At 43.2% G+C, this 20,918-nt stretch overlaps 1 protein-coding gene across 2 annotated transcripts in view; it reads right to left on the reverse strand.

Moving 5' to 3' along the window:
* LOC121536650 (double-stranded RNA-specific editase 1-like) overlaps nucleotides 1–20,918 on the reverse strand; it is a 174,461-nt gene that overhangs the window by 107,966 nt on the left and 45,577 nt on the right. For both annotated transcript variants that reach the window (XM_041844063.2, XM_041844062.2), the window contains exon 2: nucleotides 4,826–4,906. The gene's annotated coding sequence lies outside the window, so the exon portion shown is untranslated. The remainder of the gene's footprint in view (nucleotides 1–4,825; nucleotides 4,907–20,918) is intronic.

The raw sequence follows: 20,918 nt of genomic DNA on the forward strand, positions 1-20,918 counted from the left end.
GAAATAAAAGCTGAAATAAATCATTATCTCTACTATTATTCTAACATTTCACATTCTTAAAATAAAGTGGTGATCCTAACTGACCTAAGACAGGGAATTTTTACTAGGATAATGTGTCAGGAATTGTGAAAAACTGAGTTTAAATGTATTTGGCTATTGTGTATGTAAACCTCTGACTTCAACTGTATACAGAGAAAGCATGTCAACCTATGCCCTGCATTAACCTAATGCATTTTAAACTACCCAATGTCAGGGCCAGTAAGAATTATGTTCAGGCCAGTAGATCTTTGGCCCGACCGGGCCAGTGAGAAAAAAAGTTAACGGACCCTGTCAGGTGAAATGAGGCCTACATATGCTAAATCACAATGTCCCCCCCTTTCCCATCCCGTCTGTGTGCGCGCGTGCGTTCAACAGCCTGTCCTGTGTGTGTGTCAGGGAGAGAGACCGTGATCGAGAGAGTGTTTTGCTAGATCTGTTTATCAAATCTATTCTGAGCAAAATAAAAACATAATCGAAATCACTACTTATGAAAAGGGCTTTGTGGAGATTTCATGAGCAAAACAAAACAGCACCGAAATCTCCCATTCGATTCGCTGGAGCCTCCATGGATAACCGGTGGAATGCCTAAATGAGTTAAGTGGATTTGACGAGCAAAGGAAAATCCAAACAATCTTCTAGGCGAAACACAAAAAGGGCTAAATTATTTTGTTGTGCCTATTGATAGTCGCGTCAGCTGTCCGATACTATACTCCAGGACCAACGTTATTGACGCCTGGTTTTACAGCAATAAACCGAGAGCAGAAGGACAGAGGGAGGAGAGAAAGACTGAAGAAAAGAGAGAAAGCTGGGTTGAATGGTCAGCAACTGTCATACCATGTCTTTACATTTACATTTTAGTCATTTAGCAGACGCTCTTATCCAGAGCGACTTACAGTTTTTAGTGAGTGCATACATTTTCCATATGATGTGTATGACTTTAGTACCCATCTACTCTTCTAAACATAGGGGCTATGATAACATCACTATGAACTACTGCAGGCTATAGAGGAGTGTGCAAGAACAGTGGCAAATCATAGGGATTTCTGTGTTTTGTGCTCTGTCTATACTTAGCATGCTAGGCCAATGGATAAGGATAATGTAAGTAGACAATTCCAAAAACAAGGCAAGATTGTCCAATCCAAAGTATTCTATACTTAATAACCATTTCAAAGTACACCTGCAAGTAGTTAGTACAGCACTCATTATATAACAAGTAAAGCTAGGATGGCTGAGCCTTTGCACGTATTGGGCTTTTTCTATCACTTGTATTAAGTCACTACTCAAGTCGGACAAGCAAGCCCATATATTTGTTGTTGACTGAGGGGCTTTTGACACTGAGCCGAACCGAGCCAAGGCAAACCAAGCTGTACCGAGCTGGCCTGATTACGCATCCACCGTAATTGCTGGAACCGTGTTCCCGAGACAGCACAGTTTGGTTCGGGTCGATAATGTGAAAAGGGTACTAATGACATTGAACAGAACCTTTCCAAATGGGTCAAGCTCGGCACCAACAGCGATAGATAGGAGCCTCTATTTGGGTTCCAGCAGAATGACTGGGTTGTTATTACAGTCGCTGATCCAAAACACACAGCACTTTGATATGAGATCCATCTGTTTTTTGGGGAGGTTGACTAGGTCTGGACATGTTGGACAAAGAAGGAGGGAGGGAAGGAGAGAGGGAGAAAGAGAAGGGGGGAGAGAGAGAGGGGAGAGAGACCGAGAGAATACAAGTATAGAGTGTGGTATTCTGAAGTGATCTGTACGTCACAGATTCAGTTGAATTCATATTTAATATGCTATATGTCCTAGACGATGTACCAATGTTGTGACTCATTAGGACCAACAATGTATGGATAAAGCAGGTCTCAAACTGCATGGGTTGGGCAAAAAATGATCTTCAAATCTTACAGTCGGAACATTCGAATGCTGGGACATCACTCCATAAGAGGGAAGGCATTGCATTTTTCATGACATCACTCCCACATACTACTGTAGGGCTGGTAGCGTCTTAAGATTCATAATCAGGCCCTGCAATAAAAATCAAACGTACGTCTCGGAAGCAAAAGAGTCAAAAAAATAGTATCCAATCACTATTTCCCTTTGAAATGGATCCCCACTCTAACTCTCCCCACGCGGGACAAGTCTTCCGAGTCACCAGTAGCGTCTGTAGTTGATCAAGCCAAATATGAAGCAGCGGCCTAAAGTGTAAAAAGTCAATCCTTTTCACAGCGCCTTCAGAAAGTCTTCATACCCCTGAATCCTTTCTGAAGGCGCTGTACACGAGTCGGAGTCACTAGGTCTTATCCTGCTCTTCCTCTACATAAGTAGAGTGCCTGAAAATATATTTAGTGGGAAATGGTTCCATTTGGGCTGATAAAGACTCGCTGAAAGAGAGTGTGCATGTATGTGTGGGAGCGTGTGTGGGCTGTGAAAGCTCATGTATGTGTCATATGAAAGCACAGATACACACACACACACGGGTTGCCAATTGGCGATTTAAAATGAATATACACGTTTTTCATTCACACACACAGTCTTGCGCAGCTAACCTTGTGGGGATACACAATACAGTCCCATTCAAAATCCTATTTTCCCTAACCTAACTGGTACCCTAACCTTAACCCAAAAATCTAACCTTAACCCTAACCCTAGATCCTAACCCTAATTCTAACCCTAACACTAATTCTAACCCTAACACTAACACTAAACCCCCTAGAAATAGCATTTGACCTTGTGGGGACCAACAAAATGTCCCCAGTTGGTCAAATTTGTCTTGGTTTACTATTCTTGTGGGGACTTCTGGTCCCCACAAGTATAGTTAAACACACACACAAAGAGTACAGAGTACAGAGCCCAAGGTGAGATGGTCTCTGTTCTAACGATTCCCCCAGCAGGCTGCCTACAAATTAACAACAATCTTTACCACTGTCATAAATGATATATCACTGCCCGTGCTGCAAGACTATAGTGAAGATGAATTCATCAGAGATGTTACCTCTGCAGTAAAAAAAAAAAAAAAAAAAGAGAGAGAAGCGGTCCCATGAAGAATAGCCTTGCATTTTTCATCTTCCTCGACATCCGTCAGTGCACACCTGGGCAGAGTAGTATGCCCAGGCACACACACAGTGTCCGGATTCATGTGCAGAAATGGCTAGACTGTAACTCAATCTTGTCGGTGGGTCTCGAATTGCCTATAAACCTGCCTGTCTGCCTATACGCCAGTCTCTCTCTCTGTCCTCCTGTCTCAATGTCCGTCTGTCTACTATGACTACACTACAGTATCTCCGTCAGCATTTGCCAGTATCCTGTGCCCAGTCCCTGCCTGCTGTGCTTGCCTGTGGCGGCACTCATTGACTCCCTGTGTTGACTAGCCCAGTGTGTTGTCACTCTTTTGCCGACGCTGCAGTAAATAATCATCCTTACTGTAATGGAGGTGAAGAGGGGGAGACGGGGAGACAGAGGACACCACAGGCACTTTCCCTGCCAGGATGAACATAAATCAGTGTGACCATCACACCCCTCCTAGGCAATTTCCCTAAAATCCATGCGTCGCCACTAATGGAATTCAGCATGACCGGTGCTGGCCCCGACGTGTGTGTGTCCAGTACACTGCCAATTATGTGTGGATCAGGCTCCACTGGAGGCCTATATTTGCCTGTGCAGATAGAGCGAGAGAGATGGAGAGAGAATGGGAGAAGCAACAGCAAGAGAGAGAGAGCGCCCAGGTTTCCAGCCAGCAGAGCTCCTGACGGAGTTGAGGGAGTTAATTTGCTAAAGGACAGCACAACAGAATGACAGTCTCAGCCCCTTAATACTGCCACTTGAACACCGCCAGGCACTGCCACCCGTGCCACAGCCAGGGTAGGGGGTTATATAACACAAAAAACAAAAAGGCTGAATTCCCAAAAGGGGAATCGGATCCTTCAGGAGCAAGCATAGCGCACAACAAATCAGCCCTAATCAACCGAACAGGGTTTGGATTTCCACCAGGGGGGTGACAAATACAAATCCCAGACCCCCTGCTATTTGTCCTGTCCAGAAATAGAAATTGGGTAGAGCCGGAATTGTTATATTCTAAGACCTGAGAGAATACATCAAAAAGTCTCTGTGTGCCAGATGACGCAGGTTACAGTCATTCAGTGTAACGCACACTTCCGTTTTATGACACGGAGCTCATGGTTGCGGCGGTCATATGGACACCTTTCATTATTGTGTTCGGAATCGTAAACACAACCCGTGTTGGTTGTAGTGTCACCTTCAATAAGGCAGCCTTAGGAAAGCGATTGGGTAACCCAACACAGGGATATATGGTCTGCCTTTTTACATATTCATGGATTATTACTGTTGAGTTGCCGAGTTGAAGAGTGATGATTGTGTGTCCTCTTGGTGCCAATGTCAAGCCATGTCACTCAAAGGCCAGGACAGAGCCACACCAACCCAGGTCTCATACTGAACAAACTCTAGCAGTTAGTTACACATTATTTTTAAATAAATATAAACTGCAGCCGCTCCAATTGATCTACAAGCTTAAAGTCATGTCTGTCAGGCACAAGTTGGGTCAGGATGAACAATCTGAGAAGTCAGAGAAATCCCACAATGTCTCAAGTCAAACAGCCTTCACAGCTCAGCCATGGAGCAGTGACAGCGACATCTACCAATGAACAGTCCAAATAGTCTGAATTGTTTGTGGAGTATTCTAGAATACCAGTGTGCTGTCTATAGAGTTTTCATCCACGCACTTGGAATTACGTAAGGTGTGTGGAGTGAACTACACTGTTTAACTTACAGAGTCTCTGGGCAGTCAGTGGAGTGATGCAGATCTTTGCCAAAGCTTCAATGTCCTACGAACAGGTGTCAGAGCTCATGCCTGAAAAAAGAGAGAATATCAGTATTAGTATTATAATTTAATTGTTCTTTGTGTAAAACAGAAGTCAGCCTAGCTTACTTTACACTGATCAAAAACATAAAAACACAACATATAAAGTGTATTCTGGTCTGTAATAAAGCCCTTTTGTGGGGAAAACTCCCCAGTGGGTGGGCCTGGCTGCCAAGTGTGTGTGCCTATGCCCTCCCAGGCCCACCCATGGCTGCACCCCTGCCCAGTCATGTGAAATCCATAGATTAGGGCCTCATTTATTTATTTCAATTGACTGATTTCCTTAAATGAACTGTAACACAGTAAAATCTTTGAAATTGTTGCATATTGCGTTTATATTTTTGTTCAGTATAGATAAAACAATACTGAACCTTATGGGAAGTGTCTGAATTTCATTATCATAATTGTATAGCGTGTCCACGCGAAATGAAAAGCAGCCACTGCTGTCGGATGTCTTCATTCTTCAGAAAATAGTGTAAAGGTGGATGTAACATTGATACGAGGGTCCACTTACCCACATGCACCGACCCTCAGCCCAGCGGTGTGAAATGCATGACCACCAACAATCAAGAGTCCAAGACATCACAAAATGTCTGCCAATCAAACTGTGTGGTAGTCCATATTCGCAAGGCCCAAGGAAACTGGCAGAAGTGTCAGACGACCCCACCAACCAATTGCATTAGGTGATCCAATTATAGGGGCATCAAGGAGAAGTACCGGAGAGAGGCTGGAAACAGTGGCAAGACGGCTCCTTTTACAAGGGCTACCTTAGCTAGGAGTAAATTGGATGCTTGGCATCTGAACAAATCACAATCAAGTAGGGACTTGACCTGAAAGCGACCTGTGTCATAAGGCAGTGCCAGTGCAGGTGGCAAGATTGGCATAGGAGACGGGCTTTGGCATGCCAGCCAGAATGTCAGTCTGCACGATGATACAGGTCAGGACCATTACAGTAATAAATAACTGCAAGTAAGCAATTCAGATATCACATGGCCATTTGTCCTTGAGTGACAACATTGACCCGATACTGGTTGGTCGGGTCAAAGGAAACCCGACAGCCATTCGACACTTAGAAAATGAAGCCGGCTAGACAAAGCATTCCAAACAATATTTGAGTAGATGGATTCAACTCAAAGTATGCAATATGTAATGTAAGTGGATGTAACATTGATACGAGGGTAAAGGGAGGAAAATGACTTCAGTAGTGTTCATTAAATTCGAATGAATGCAAATACTGCTTGTTAGCACTTATGTAGCAATGATGGGGAGTGACCTAAATACAAATTTTTTCCTACGAGCGAAACGATTTCCACTTAGCTAAAAGAAAGAAAGGAAAAAAAAGCACTGCGCTGCCCTTAAGTGAGCTGTTCAGCCAACCAAAAGAGGCTAGGGTGGGGTGAGTGGTGCAGTCTATATGGCAGCTGCACGTGGCATATGGGCAGCTGGGTCTGAAGCAGCCACTCTCCATGCATCACGTCTTATCACTGCTCATGCGTGTGGAAGAGATGGAGAAGGGCATCAGTATTCCAGGCCCTCACCAAGGTGTTCTTCCTCTCCCTGCGCCCCCATAATCACAGCCCAAGACGGGGGATTTCTCCTACAAGGACCGGTCGCCTTCTTACCTTCTCGCACCGCCCTATCTGCTAGTGGTGAACAAACTCACGTCCTCAGTGTGCGAGGAGTAATGCTGGCACACCAGATCCTACTCCAGATGTTGACAACTTGATTTGACACCACAGGGATCTTCATCAGGCCACTGGGGTCATAAAATCGTGGCGAGCTTGAAAGTTTGTCGATATCCTGTGGTTTGTCATGGGGACATTTTTGCATAAGGTGCGACATTGGTAGCATGGTAATCGCAACAATCCGACACTGCATGGGTATGAAAGGTATCACGTCATTAATGGTAATGTCATTCAAGCGATATTATAAAATCACTGCATGGTTATGGATCTGTTATGACATCGGATTGGTTGTTTTATTTACGGCATGGTAAGTCCTGTGCTGCCCTGTAATAACATACAGGGAAAAGTGGAGGGAAAGCTATAGAGGATGGCAAATACATAGGATGGCATCATCCTGGCTTTAAAACACAGTCTAGAAATAGAGCAGCATATCCTGTCATACACTGAGACCAGGAAGCCAGTGAAGTTTCAGTTAAATTGAGCAACTCCCCAAAACGCATCCACGTCACACAAGCTAAAACATATGCAAGACAGTGACTGTAAAAGTTAAATTAGGCATCTTATCCCACTGTTGATTGTGACAAATATCCACTCTCAAGCACTCACACAAACCCCCCGCACACGCATGCGTTTACACACACAGCACAATGCCAGAACTTGTCAATTCAACTCCCTAAGGGATATGATAGTATATAATAATTAGGGCCGGGATGATACCAGTATCGCAATACTTGGCAAGGAAACAAAACACGAAGTGGGATTAACTTCTTTTAGGAAGAACAGCGCTAACGTTGGAATGAAACATGTTGTCATCCAGAGTCACATGTATTTATTTTCCAAGCTATAGCACACAATACTTTACATACAGCAGGTTTTTGAAGGACCAAAGAGTGAAGTTTACTTCGTGTTTTCATTTTTGCCATGGAAAAAATATTGTGATAGTGGTATCGTCACAGCCCTAATGACAATGCTCATCTGCATTGCCACAAAGATGTATAGGTAGGCCTATACAACCATCTACACTCTCACACAGACACACAGTCTCCACCCCTCAATTACAGCCTTCATCTTCTCAGCAGGTATCCAAGTTATTGTCAAGGGGATAAAAGCGCCCAATGAAGATTAGGGGCATGTTAAAGGGAAAGGGGTGTGGATTAAAGAATGGAGAAACTCTAGAGTGAGGTGTTTTTGACACCCGAGTTCAACTATGGCAACAGCGCTTAGTGACAGTGAAGAATCTCCCACAGACTGGCACAGCAATGTCAAAATGGAGACGCTAAGTGATGCAAGCAGTTCTGTAGCCTGGGTGACAATCCGTTTCTGATTGCCAAGGCAACAACCCAGAAGCAGACAGGTAACCAACCAGACTAGCTATCTTGTGACAAAGGCTAAATTCCCCCTGGATGCAGTCAGAGGGAGAGACTGCTGCCAACATCCCAACTGACTTTACTTTCAGTAACAAAGGACAGCCTATCATATATGTTCTAAAGAACAACAAGAAACCAAAATATTACGCTTATAGCAAAATGATCTCACAGTGCATTTGACTAGACATAAGCAGGCAGTCACAGCCGATGACCCCCAGTTTTCCAAGATTTCTTCAACCCACAGTAGCAGCATAGTCCATATGTTTTGTGGTTAGCGCTGACGCCATTTTCACCTCTGCGCGAAGTCCGCTAAGTCCACATCTGCAGACCCCATAAAACAGACACTCAAACAGCCAGTGGTTTTCCCCTACATCTACGGCACCAGCTTTGCATTCTTTCTAACTAAATCCTCCAAGTCCATTTTGGGAAGCCAAAACGGTGAAATATGCCCATCTAGATAGCCCAAAACTGGAAGCAGACAGTTTGGAAAGCATTTGATTTTCACATTTCCGAACTGCTTGGTTTCAGAAGGGTGACAAAGGGTGTTAAAGTGCCAAGTGTATTTGTTAGAGGAGCGTGACAGAAACTGATCAGAACAGTTTCGACACAGATGTAATTAACCACATTCCCTGAGTCTGCCAAAAATGTAGACTGGATGGATTCCCATCGTTGGATTTCCCTACGACTCAGACAAACTCTTAAAATTCTCTCTCGCTTTCTTGCAATGATACGGTTACTGCAAAGGCCTTGAAAGAATCCTATGAAATATACATTAGACGATCCCAAAAGGTTGATTATCTCCCTCTGTGTGGCTTCATCTCCCATGGGCCAGGAGGTACTGTAGGTAAAAAGCAGACTGTCGCCTCGTCAAGCAAGAAACACAGTTAAGACATCACAGATCTAATGAGGGTACAGCCGCAATGTCTGCAGTAACCTCTTGTTAGAGCCAAAAAGCACGCACTGCTCCACTGCTCATATGGGCAGTATAAAAGGCTGTTATAGCCCTGCAAAGCAGCAATATGCTCTAAGTGCTAGAGAGACAACACTAGTATTTAGTTGTTTCAATTGCTGCATAGAAAGCTGGACAATAACGAACCTGACCCATTTCAAACCCAGTTGGGCAGCACTCTGCACTCCAAAGTCAACTGTACATATACCGCTAGACTGAAAAGCTAGCATCAATGTTTATACTACAACTGCAAATTAACCAAATGGGGCATATAAAGGCCGCACACTGTCAATGTCACCCAATAAAACCGCTTGGCTACCCACATTAAAGAGCTCCTATTGGCTTATCTGTGGAAATGACTGACAGTGTGTGATAATAGTCTCCCCAGGACACTAGTCTCCCATCAATACCATTATTACCTCTCAAACAGACCCAACACCATTCATTATTAATGACTAGCGAGGGGCAACACAGGTCGGGGCTCTCGCTCATTCAATGAGTGCTGGGAAACAGTCAGAAAGGCCAAGGAGGAAAAGGGCAAAGGAGGGTGAGGCTATGGGCGTCGCTAGGGCTGCACTATATATTGAATTAACTCAAATTGATGTTTTAGTGTAATGCTCCAAATGCCTCTATCGAAAGAATCAAGGTTTTTATATTAATTTTTTGTGCACTTAGAGCATATTGCATATGGTTTTTATGAGCGTTTGTCTTTTTGCTCGCTTCTCCTTTGCTGTGTGCACCTTCCCACTCGCACACAGGCACCAAGCCTCTCCCCCTGCCACTCACAACAAAGATGAACGATCCCTTCTTACACTATGACATGCAGTTTCAACTCGCTATTTGCATTTGAGGTTTGGTCCAACAGAATCGGTCGATTCTCCTTCGCATTTATATAAGGAATTGGCAACTCATTCTTATTCTGAGAAATGATTCTCTTCTTATCCCAGTAGGCCACTTCATTTCAACATCTAAACAGTAAACAGGCTGTTGTTGTTGTTGTTGTTCAAACAGTTGGAAATGAACTGTTATGAATACACCCTCCTGTCCAACTGTTTGACCTTGTCATCAAGTAAATAGATCCAAGTTGGCGAGACTTTAAATATAAAGATTAGCTGGCTACTCAATAGCAAGTGGGTTTGTGATTAAGAGATTGTTTAGGAGACCTGTGTTCATTTTCTATGCCTGCTACTAGAAGTTGGTGTTTATTAGTGGATGTGCAGCACTACATTGTGTGTTCTGATTAAATTTGTACCAAAAAGGGCATTTTCTTAGACAAGACTTAAAAGCCAGATCAGTGATTATTTTAATGAAATTATTAGTGGGTTTTAGGGTTGTGGAAGACATATTTAACCTAGGTATAATTTTACAATACCAAAATTCATTAGATTATTCCTGACTGTATTTACGTTTAATTGTGCAACAAAGCTTTTTTAGAGAAACCCCCCACCCAAAAAAAGATAACGCCCAGCCCTACGCATCGCTAGTCCATCGGACAGAGCAGTGAATGAACACAACACTGGTTATGTCCTTACAAGGGAAGCCTCCTAATCAGGGGCGGTGTGTTCATTAGGGCGATATGGGCGACGCACTGCCAAACGGGAAAAGGAAGGGATTTTTTTTCTAATCAATTATATCACGGCAACAGTAGTTATCAGTGTTCTAATCTAGACGTCTGATCTGCCACTAAATGTCCAATCAGGCTAAAGTCGTGCTTCAAATGGCCCCGCCCCTTTTGGGGCGATTTCAGTCAGGTTGAAAATCGCCCCAGAAGTATCTCATAGCCTGTCATGTAAAATCTGTTTTTTTCAAATATCAGAGCTTTCAATACAATCTCTATGGGTTTCTGAGGGCTTGCACTTACGCGCTTTCGTCACACGTAACATAACCATGAACGTAACTAAGAAAAGAGCGGGTAGCAGCGTCAATCAATTCACGTACTACTATCAAGATGGCTAGCGTTCAGTGCAACAAGATTGTCTCTTTGAAAGAAGTTCACATCAAAGACCATTCAAAACGAGCTACTGGAGTGTATGCTAGCGGTCATGAGGGAACATATTGTGGAGGAGGTGAAGTCGGCGAACTTCGTAGCTATCCAAGCTGACGAGACCACGGACGTTTCTACACAGACACAGCTGGTGCTTGTGCTGAGGTACATAGATAGCAACCACAAAGTGCAGGAGCGCTTTTTTGAGTTCCTTCCCATCTCGGAATCAACCTCAGTCTCAATCGCCAGTGTGCTTTTGGAGAGACTGAACGGTCTTTTTGCAGACGACGAGAAAGTCAAACTGTGGTGCACTTGCACTGTACCAGGTTCTCATGAGCTACAACCTCCAGGAGACGTTCTCTGAGACTGTGACTCTGTTGAACATCCTCATAACTACTCCCATGACAACAGCTGAAGCTGAGAGATGTTTCTCAACTTTGACACGAGTTAAGACATTCCTGCGAAATTCAATGGGCCAGGAACGTCTGAATGCACTGGCCATGCTTTCCATGGAGAGGGAACTAGTCCTCAGCATGCCTGATTTCAATGAGAAAGTCATTGACCGCTTTGCTGCATTGAAAGAGAGAAGAGAACAGTTTCAGTACAAGTAATGTAGCCTCTCTCTCTCTTTGTCCCTCCCTGTCTGTCTCTTTAACACACACACGCCCAAATCAGTTCACAGTTGATGTTGTTTAAAATAGTTATTTTTCTTTTTTTTTTAAAGTAAAAAAAAAAAAAAATCTGTTCATGTTCATTTTTACAAATCTATACAATTGGCCAGAATATGGTTGTTCATATTTACAAATCTATACAATTGGCCAGAATATGGTTGTTCATTTTTACAAAGCCATACAGATAGCTGTGTTTACCTTTTCTAGAAATTATTTTCAAATTCTGTTTTCAGGCAAATGTCTATCACTGTTCATTTTCACAAATCTATACAAGAGGGCAGAATATGGAAGTCTATAAAAATGTCTTATTACCAATAACTTGCATCAATGTTTTCAGTAGCCTCTATCAAAAGCTCCTGCTTGCTTGTTGTGAATTATGCTCAGGTGCACATATTTCCAATTCAACCATGAGGCAAAAAATGTGGTAAAAGCTCTTGTTGATCCTGCAATCTGAACAAATACCAAGATGCTGTATTTTCAGCTGATATTTCATTTGTTTATGGAAATGCATATTGTTTATGCAGTGTTGAGGAATGTGAAAGAACACCCTTGATTATTTTTACTGTGATAACTTATTTTGCTTTTGTAAGCCAACACTTTTGAGATCAGTCAATAAATGCTTCTGGCATTGACTTATATGCTGCCCCTGTCTTCATGTTGTTGCTGGACATATCTTTTTTAAATGTGTGTAGGTCACCTAAATCATCAGAAAAATTGCCCCCCCTGAGAATTTTTTCAGGAGCCGCCACTGCTCCTAATAGAATAATGCTTCAAATCAATAACCTGCTAACTAGCAAGATACCTGAATTCCCTGAGCCAGGAGAGATACCTGGAGGTCACTTAGAATAAATATGAATATAACTGACATTTCTGGGGCTCAAACTAATTGGCTAGATGACGTTACGATAGTAATTGATGATCTACCCAACCATTTCACGCTTCAGCGGTCGAAGCTTCTTTTGACGCTTGATGTTTAATAGCGCGTTGCCGGTGCTAAATCCTCTTGTTTAGTCTGCATTTTGGAAGGGAACTGAGTGGCAGCCCCGTGGTCCTAAGTGGTTGTGATGGAAGCCTCACAGCTGCTAGATCAAAGGGAGCCAATAATGGAGCCGTGGGAAAGGACAGGACGCCCAATCATAGGACTTCTGATCACAGGACTACATTGACATTATCTGAGCACACAAGAGGATGATCGGGCATTTACCTAAGGAGACAAAAGCTGTATTTTTATATTTTATTCAAACTAACTGATTTGTTATCTAAATAAGTACAGAGCATATTAAACCAGAACAATAGGCCTTATCCGGACACAGGTGGTGTGCAAAGGGAAAGTATTTCTCCTTTATTCTGTAGCTTGATCTTCATCTTTTTAAATAGGGAGCCCATTACTAATTAAAACTCGTTTTCTCATGGCTCTCTCGTCCCTTTGCAGCATATATATAGTAAGCAATATGTTTGGAACATCGGATCGCAATAAAATCATAGTCTCGAATCGGAATACATATAGAATGGTCAGAATCGCAATACATATTGCATCGGCATCTAAGTATCGCCGTAACGTCATATTGTGAGGTCCCTGGCTATTCCCAGCCCTAGTAGTCTACTCATTTCCCTATAATTTCATCCTCCCCTTCCCTCTTTCTATCTCTCTGATAAAGGCACGTGGCAGCAACCAGGAGCATTAACACAGAAGTCACAACCAATCCTAACCACCCCTTTGAGAATGGGTGGGGGAGGGTTTAAACTGCAACACAAAGGCCAACATAGGTCGAAACACAGAGAGGAATGCATCCGTGTTCATCTGTAACATCTGTAAAATGTATTTGGCGTACCCAGAATTGAATAACACATCCATATAAGACCCAAACACACTACCATGTTTAAACTAGCACATTACTGGTGTCAATGCAAAGAGGAGATTCTACCATGTATTTTTTGTATGGGGAACATAATGTAGGCTACTACATTTCTTTTCATACTGAATTATGACTATCTGAAGTTACTAGTGGGGTAAAGAACCTGGGCATATCGCTATATCTCCAGTCTTATCCTCTGCTTGACTGACAGTCTCCATGGGTTCGGTTACATTAGGAAAACGAGACCCCGTCGTATGTGTGTTTCACCCCCTGTGATCAGCAGTGACCACTACAGGATAAGCGGTCAGCCCGATAGCTGCTATGAATAAAGCCCATTACAACAGATTCCCGTGTGTATCCAGAATGGTCAACCACCCAAAGGACATCCAGCGAACTTGACAACTGTGTGGGAAGTATTGGAGTCAACATGGGCCAGCATCCATGTGGAACGCTTTCGACACCTTATAGAGTCCATGCTCCGACGAATTGAGGCTGTTCTGAAGGCAAAAGGGGGGGTGCAACTGAATATTTGGAAGGTGTTCCTAATGTTTGGTATACTCAGTGTATATCATCAAAGTGAATAGCACCTACAGTTCAAGTGCAGGGGGAGGATGTGCAAAACCACTGATGGACCATTTGCAGTAGATACACCTACTGGTATGGTGCAATGTAAAAGACTAAGCAACAACACTTGACCTTACTGTAAAAGGACAAGCGTTAGAGACAGCCAGAGAGGAAAATATCCACATCACAAAAAATTAAGTAAACCATCCATGGCTCTGCCTGACAGTCATTATGTTCAATGCAGAACTGACACACACACACACACAACACACACACACACAGCCTACATGCTCGCTCAAACACACACATCAGGCTGATTAGCCCTTGGGGTAAGTACACACTATAGATTATGAGTCATGGCTACTCATTAAAAGGGGAGTAAAGAGGAGCTCTGGGCTCGTCTGACTGATTCCCCCGTAAACAACCAAATTGGCCCTGTAGCGCCACAGTGGGCAGCGCTGCGTGTATTTTTAAATTTGACATTTTAGCCATTTAGCAGACGCTCTTATCCAGAGCGACTTACAGTGAATACATATATTATTATTTTTATACTGGCCCCCCGTGGGAAACGAACCCACAACCCTGGCGTTGCAAACGCCATGCTCTATCAACTGAGCTACATCCCTGCCGGCCATTCCCTCCCCTACCCTGGACGACGCTGGGCCAATTGTGCGCCGCCCATGAGTCTCCCGGTCGCGGCCGGCTGCGACAGAGCCTGGATTCGAGCCAGGATCTCTAGTGGCACAGTTAGCACTGCGATGCAGTGCCTTAGACCACTGCGCCACTCAGGAGTATGTGTCAGGGTTGGGCTCAATTCTAATTGAAGGCAGTCAATTCAGGAAGAGATTTGAATTAAATATCTAGACTTAAATAAATTGCTGTTTTTTCGATTATTGAATTGTAATTTTAGTTTACTTCCTGAGTTGATTGCCTTCAACTCAAATTGAGTCCAACCCTGTGTGTTTTTTAAATATTTATTTTACCTTTATTTAACTAGGCAAGTCAGTTAAGAACAAATTCTTATTTACAATGACGGCCTACACCGGCCAAACCCGGATGACGCTGGGCCAATTGTGCGCCGCCCTATGGGACTCCCAATCACGGCCGGTTGTGATACAGCCTGGAATCGAACCAGGGGGTCTGTAGTGACGCCTCAAGCACCGAGATGCAGTGCCTTAGACCGCTGAGCCACTCGGGAGTGTTTGCGTGTATAGGAGCTATTACATATACAGTACCAGTCAAAAGTTAGGACACACCTACTCATTCAAGGGTTTTTCTTAATTTTGACATTGTAGCATAATAGTGAAGATATCAAAACTATGAAATAACACATATGGAATCATGTAGTAACCAAAAAAGTTAAACAAATCAAAATATATTTTATATTTGAGATTCTTCAAATAGCCACCCTTTGCCTTGATGACAGCTTTGTACACTCTTGGCATTCTCTCAACCAGCTTCATGAGGTAGTCACCTGAAATGCATTTCAATTAACAGGTGTGCCTTCTTAAAAGTTAATTTGTGGAATTTCTTCCCTTCTTAATGCGTTTGAGCCAATCAGTTGTGTTGTGACAAGGTAGTGAGGGTATAGCCCTATTTGGTAAAAGACCAAGTCCATATTAAGGCAAGAACAGCTCAAATAAGCAAAGAGAAATGACAGTCCATCATTACTTTAAGACATGGTCATTCAACACGGAAACTTTAAAAGTTTCTTCAAGTGCGGTCTCTAAAACCATCAAGCGCTATAAAGAAACGGGCTCTCATGAGGACCACCACAGGAACGGAAGACCCAGAATTACCTCTGATGCAGAGGCAGTAATACACTCTCATAAAGGGAGGGTGAGGCTACCTTGAGATAACCCTGATAACAGTAATTAACAAGTATAAGATGATCAAAATGTAGTTGTCACAGTTTATATAACGACAATGATAAAAAGATGATAAGCGTTAGTCAAATCAAAGACACTGATACCGATTATACAAAATCTAGGTGATGATAACAATGAATGGAAAACATGATATTGTCATGTAATCCTTCAATCATTATCATTCTCTTAGATTCATGATACTGAGGACAACCATGATTCTGATGATGCAACAGGCCCGTGCTAACAACTTTCAGAAGCTCAAACTCTGTTTTGAAAATCCACACAGTCATTGTCATTCTTCTACCATAATGTTGTTGATCCATCTCTTTCTCTCTGTGTGCATGTGCACACACACACAGCACAGGGAAATCCTTGAAGTGAGGAGAGCACTACAAATCACCATAAAACAACAATAAAGGCCCTCTTCATGGAGAGTTGTGTTTCATGTCATCTTCTTGGCGGTGAATCATAAGGCTAACAAGCAAGTGCTGTCTTGGCGGTGAATCAGTCTCTGGTGCAGAGAGGGAGGGAGAGAGTCGGGACTGATAGCGTCGCTCATAAACCAGATTAACACTGATGGAAACAGAACAGCTTCACCATGACCTGTGACTGACCGCAGGTGAGAGAAAAAAAAGAGGGAGAGATGCTGAGAAGAGCATTATCTACTTTACATGGAGATTCATCTCTGTGTGGTCTCGCAACACAAACACGTTTCTGTAGATTCCAGTCAAACGATAGCAACAAAATCACAGAACAAAAGAGAAGACAAAATGATGGTAGAGGAGAATAACTATGAGAGGGTGGATCAGAAAAGGGGGGGGATATGTGATGGCAACATGGGGAAATGGGAAAAGAGAAGAGCTAGAGGGAGATGAGTCGGAACTCAGCAGGCCACCGCAGAGGATAACAGTGCTTGTGTAATGCATTCAAATTGTACCACCTTCCTGCCGGGGTCGGAGGAGCTCTAGTGGAAGTGGCCGGGGGAGAGAGAGTCCTTGACGCATGCAAATTTTCTGTGCGAATGGTTGGACTTAAAGGGTCCAAATATTTTAATAGGGTCTATACAACAAACATGGTCATGCTTACAGAAAGGTTTCGGTGTGGATCCAAAGAAAGTGCACATTGGTTGTCTGTGCGCGGTGTGTCATCATGTCATGCATAATGACTGTGGGTGTGTGTTTGGCGCAACTGCGATTGTGTCCATTTTAGTTAGCGTGACTGTCTTTCTAGGACACCCTTTGTTTTTGCTCCATGCACTCGGCTGCGGCAAAAGTTGCCTTATAATAGACTTCACTTCATTTCACTTCTATTCAAGCCCTCCAACCCAGTTCCACTTGTTTAACTCAGCCAAACCCATCCAGCTGTCCATCAAATAATAGAGAACTGTCCAACGGTTCTGGCCCGGTTTAAAAAGCACCATCTGCTCCAGGAACGCCATCTTTTTGAGTCGTCAATATGACTGCATTGATCGCTATTAAAAAATGTTTGATCTACTGCTCCTGTATCGCAGCATCTTAATCCTCAAAATGTCCTTATGGTGCCTTTGTACACTGCCAGTCAAAAGCTTGGACACACCTACTCATTCAAGGGTTTTTCTTTATTTTTACATAGTAGAAGAATAGTGAAGATATCAAAACTATTAAATAACACATATGGAATCATGTAGTAAGCAAAATATATTCAAAAAGCCACCCTTTGCCTTGATGACAACTTTGCACACGCTTGGCATTCTCTCAACCAGCTTCACCTGGAATGCTTTTCCAACAGTCTCGAAGGAGTTCCCACATATGCTGAGCACTTGTTGGCTGCTTTTCCTTCACTCTGCCGTCCGACTCATCCCAAACCATCTCAATTGGGTTGAGGTCGGGGGATTGTGGAGGCCAGGTCATTTGATGCAGCACTCCATCACTCTCCTTCTTAGTAAAATAGCCCTTACACAGCCTGGAGGTGTGTTGGGTCATTGTCCTGTTGAAAAACAAATGATAGTCCCACTAAGCCCAAACCAGATGGGATGGCGTATCGCTGCAGAATGCTGTGGTAGCCATGCTGGTTAAATGTGCCTTGAATTCTAAATAAATCATAGACAGTGTCACCAGCAAAGCACCCCCACACCATAACACCTCCTCCATGCTTTACGGTGGGAACTACACATGCACAGATCATCCATTGACCCACACCGCGACTCACAAAGACAGCGGTTTGAACCAAAAATCTCAAATTTGGACTCCAGACCAAAAGGACCAATTCCACTGGTCTAATGTCCAACTGATCATAGTGGAAGGTGAGGTCGTTGCAAAATCGAATAGAATGTTTAATATAACCCTGGTCCTGGGCTAGAGAGTGCAGATTTTTGTTACGGCCCAGCACAAACACCTGATTTCACCTAATCAACTGCTTGACCGTTAGCTGATCATTTGTGCTACGATTAGTGCTGGGTTGGAACAAAAGCTTGCACACCCCTATGGGTCTCCATGGACCAGAACTCACAGGAAAAATCCACCCAAAACCACTCATTGCTTTAAATTGACAGTGTTAAATAACACTAATATGTGAGAACAATATCATTTGTGAACAAATGTTTCATTTTGGCGTTAAAATAAAGGTTGGCAGCAACATGGAACAAAGTTGACTACAAAATCCACAATGCAATGCTCTCTCTATGGGCTGGCTAGCTAGCTAGCTAGCTAGCAAACGTAGCAACAAACAATAATAGAAAATACAATATCAGCATGTAAAATAGATAGTTTGCTACAATCTCACCATGTTCAACCTGCAGATCGACGTGCCTCACAAAGTGTAGTCTAACATTCGCAACGGCAGATATACTACTGAGGAGACGGGGAAAGTTGCCCATGCTACATCAATGGGCCGCGTGGTGCATTCTGGGACAAGGAGCGCTCTCCTTCAGGGAGTAAATGGGAGTCCATTGGGCACTAGATCAAAAACCCAACATTAGCACGAATTTCGTCAACAAGAAGAACATTACAAATCTTTTGCGAGATAATTAACTTGCCATCTGTAATATCGTATAGCTTTGGAATTGTGATATTACGTACTTTTGAGGAAAATAGGCACGTTTCTCGACATATACACTGACTTTGAGAAGGGATTGCGTGACAATTAGCTTAGCAACCACGTGACGCAACATTTCTCGAGGTAGGAATACTGCAAAAAATATGATCAATGGCACATTCGACATCCTCCCGAGTTATGACATCGGCTGACATGTACAGTGCATTCGGTAAGTATTCAGACCCTTTGACTTTTTACACATTTTGTTACATTAATCTATCTAAAATGGATTAACATTAATTTTCACACATCTACACACAATACCCCATTATGACAAAGCCAAAACAGGTTATATATTTTAGCAAATAAAAAAAATAAAAACACAGAAATACCTTATTTACATAAGAATTCAGACCCTCTGCTATGAGCTCAGGTGCATCCTGTTTATTTTGATCATCCTTGACATTTTTCTACAACTAGATTTGAGTCCACCATTGGTAAATTCAATTGATTGGACATGATTTGGAAAGGCACACACCTGTCTATATAAGGTCCCACAGTTGACAGTGCATGTCAGAGCAATAACCAAGCCATGAGGTCAAATGAATTGTCCATAGTGCTCCGAGACAGGATTGTGTTGAGGCTAGATCTGGGGAAGGGTACCAAGAAATGTCTGTTGCATTGAAGGTCCCTAAGAAGACATTGGCTTCCATCATTCTTAAATGGAATTAGATTAAAACCACCTAGATTATTCCTAGAGCTGGCCGCCCGGACAAACTGAGCAATCAGGGGAGAAGGGCCTTGGTCAGGGAGGTGACCAAGAACCCGATGGTCACGCCAGAGTTCCTCTGGGGAGATGGGAGAACCTTCCAGAAAGACAACCATCTCTGCAGCACTCCACCAATCAGGCCTTTATGGTGAAGTGGCCAGACGGAAGCCACTCCTCAGTAAAAGGCACATGACAGCCCACTTGGAGTTTGCCAAAAGGCACCTAAAGGACACAGACCATGAGAAACAAGATTCCCTGGTCCAATGAAAACAAGATTGAACTCTTTGTCCTGAATGCCAAGCGTCACGTCTGGAGAAAACCTGGCACCATCCCTACGGTGAAGCATGGTGGTGGCAACATCATGCTGTGGGGATGTTTTTCAGCGGCAGGGACAGGGAGACAATCAGGATCAAGGGAAAGCTGCTCAAGAGTGCTCAAGACCTCAGAATAGGGCAAAGGTTCACCTTCCAACAGGACAACGACCCTAAGCGCACAGCAAAGACAACGCAGGAGTGGCTTCGGGACAAGTCTCTGAATGTCCTTGAGTGGCTCAGCCAGAGCCCAGATTTGAATCCGATCGAACATCGAGAGACCTGAAAATAGCTGTGCAGCGACGCTCCCCATCCAACCTGACAGAGCTTGAGAGGATCTGCAGTGAAAAATGGGAGAAACTCCCCAAATACAGGTGTGCCAAGGTTGTAGTGTCATACCCAAGAAGACTCGAGGCTGTAATCACTGCCAGAGGTGCTTCAACAAAGTATTGAGTAAAGGGTCTGAATTACTTATGTAAATGTGATATTTCTTTTTTTTTTCTTTTTTTTATACATTTTCCAAAATGTCTAAAAACCTGTTTTTGCTTCGTCATTATGGGGTATTGTGTGTAGATTGATGAGGAAAAACAAATGTAATAAATTTTAGAATAAAGCTGTAACGTAACAAAATATGGGAAAAATCAAGGGGTTTGAATACTTTCCGAATGCAGTGTATGATAGACATTTTCACTAACTTCCAGTTTAGTGAGAGCGACTATCACAGTGCTACGTCATACCCGACGGATTTCTGCCTGCTTGAACGCCAATAACTCAGATACACATGAAATGACCCAGGAAATCAATAGAACATCACTCAGAGGTGCACAAAAACAATTTAACATTCAAAAAGGGTGAACCCTTCCTCTAAGAACATAGTGAGAAGGGAAACTCCATTGTGGTGTAGGGTGTGTAGAGGAGCCTGGTGCTTTTAAAACTCGCTTCTGATTTTATGTACAACGTGGCCCCA

The sequence above is a fragment of the Coregonus clupeaformis genome, chromosome 23 (genome assembly GCF_020615455.1).
Source record: "Coregonus clupeaformis isolate EN_2021a chromosome 23, ASM2061545v1, whole genome shotgun sequence".
NCBI classification, from domain to species: Eukaryota; Metazoa; Chordata; class Actinopteri; order Salmoniformes; family Salmonidae; genus Coregonus; species Coregonus clupeaformis.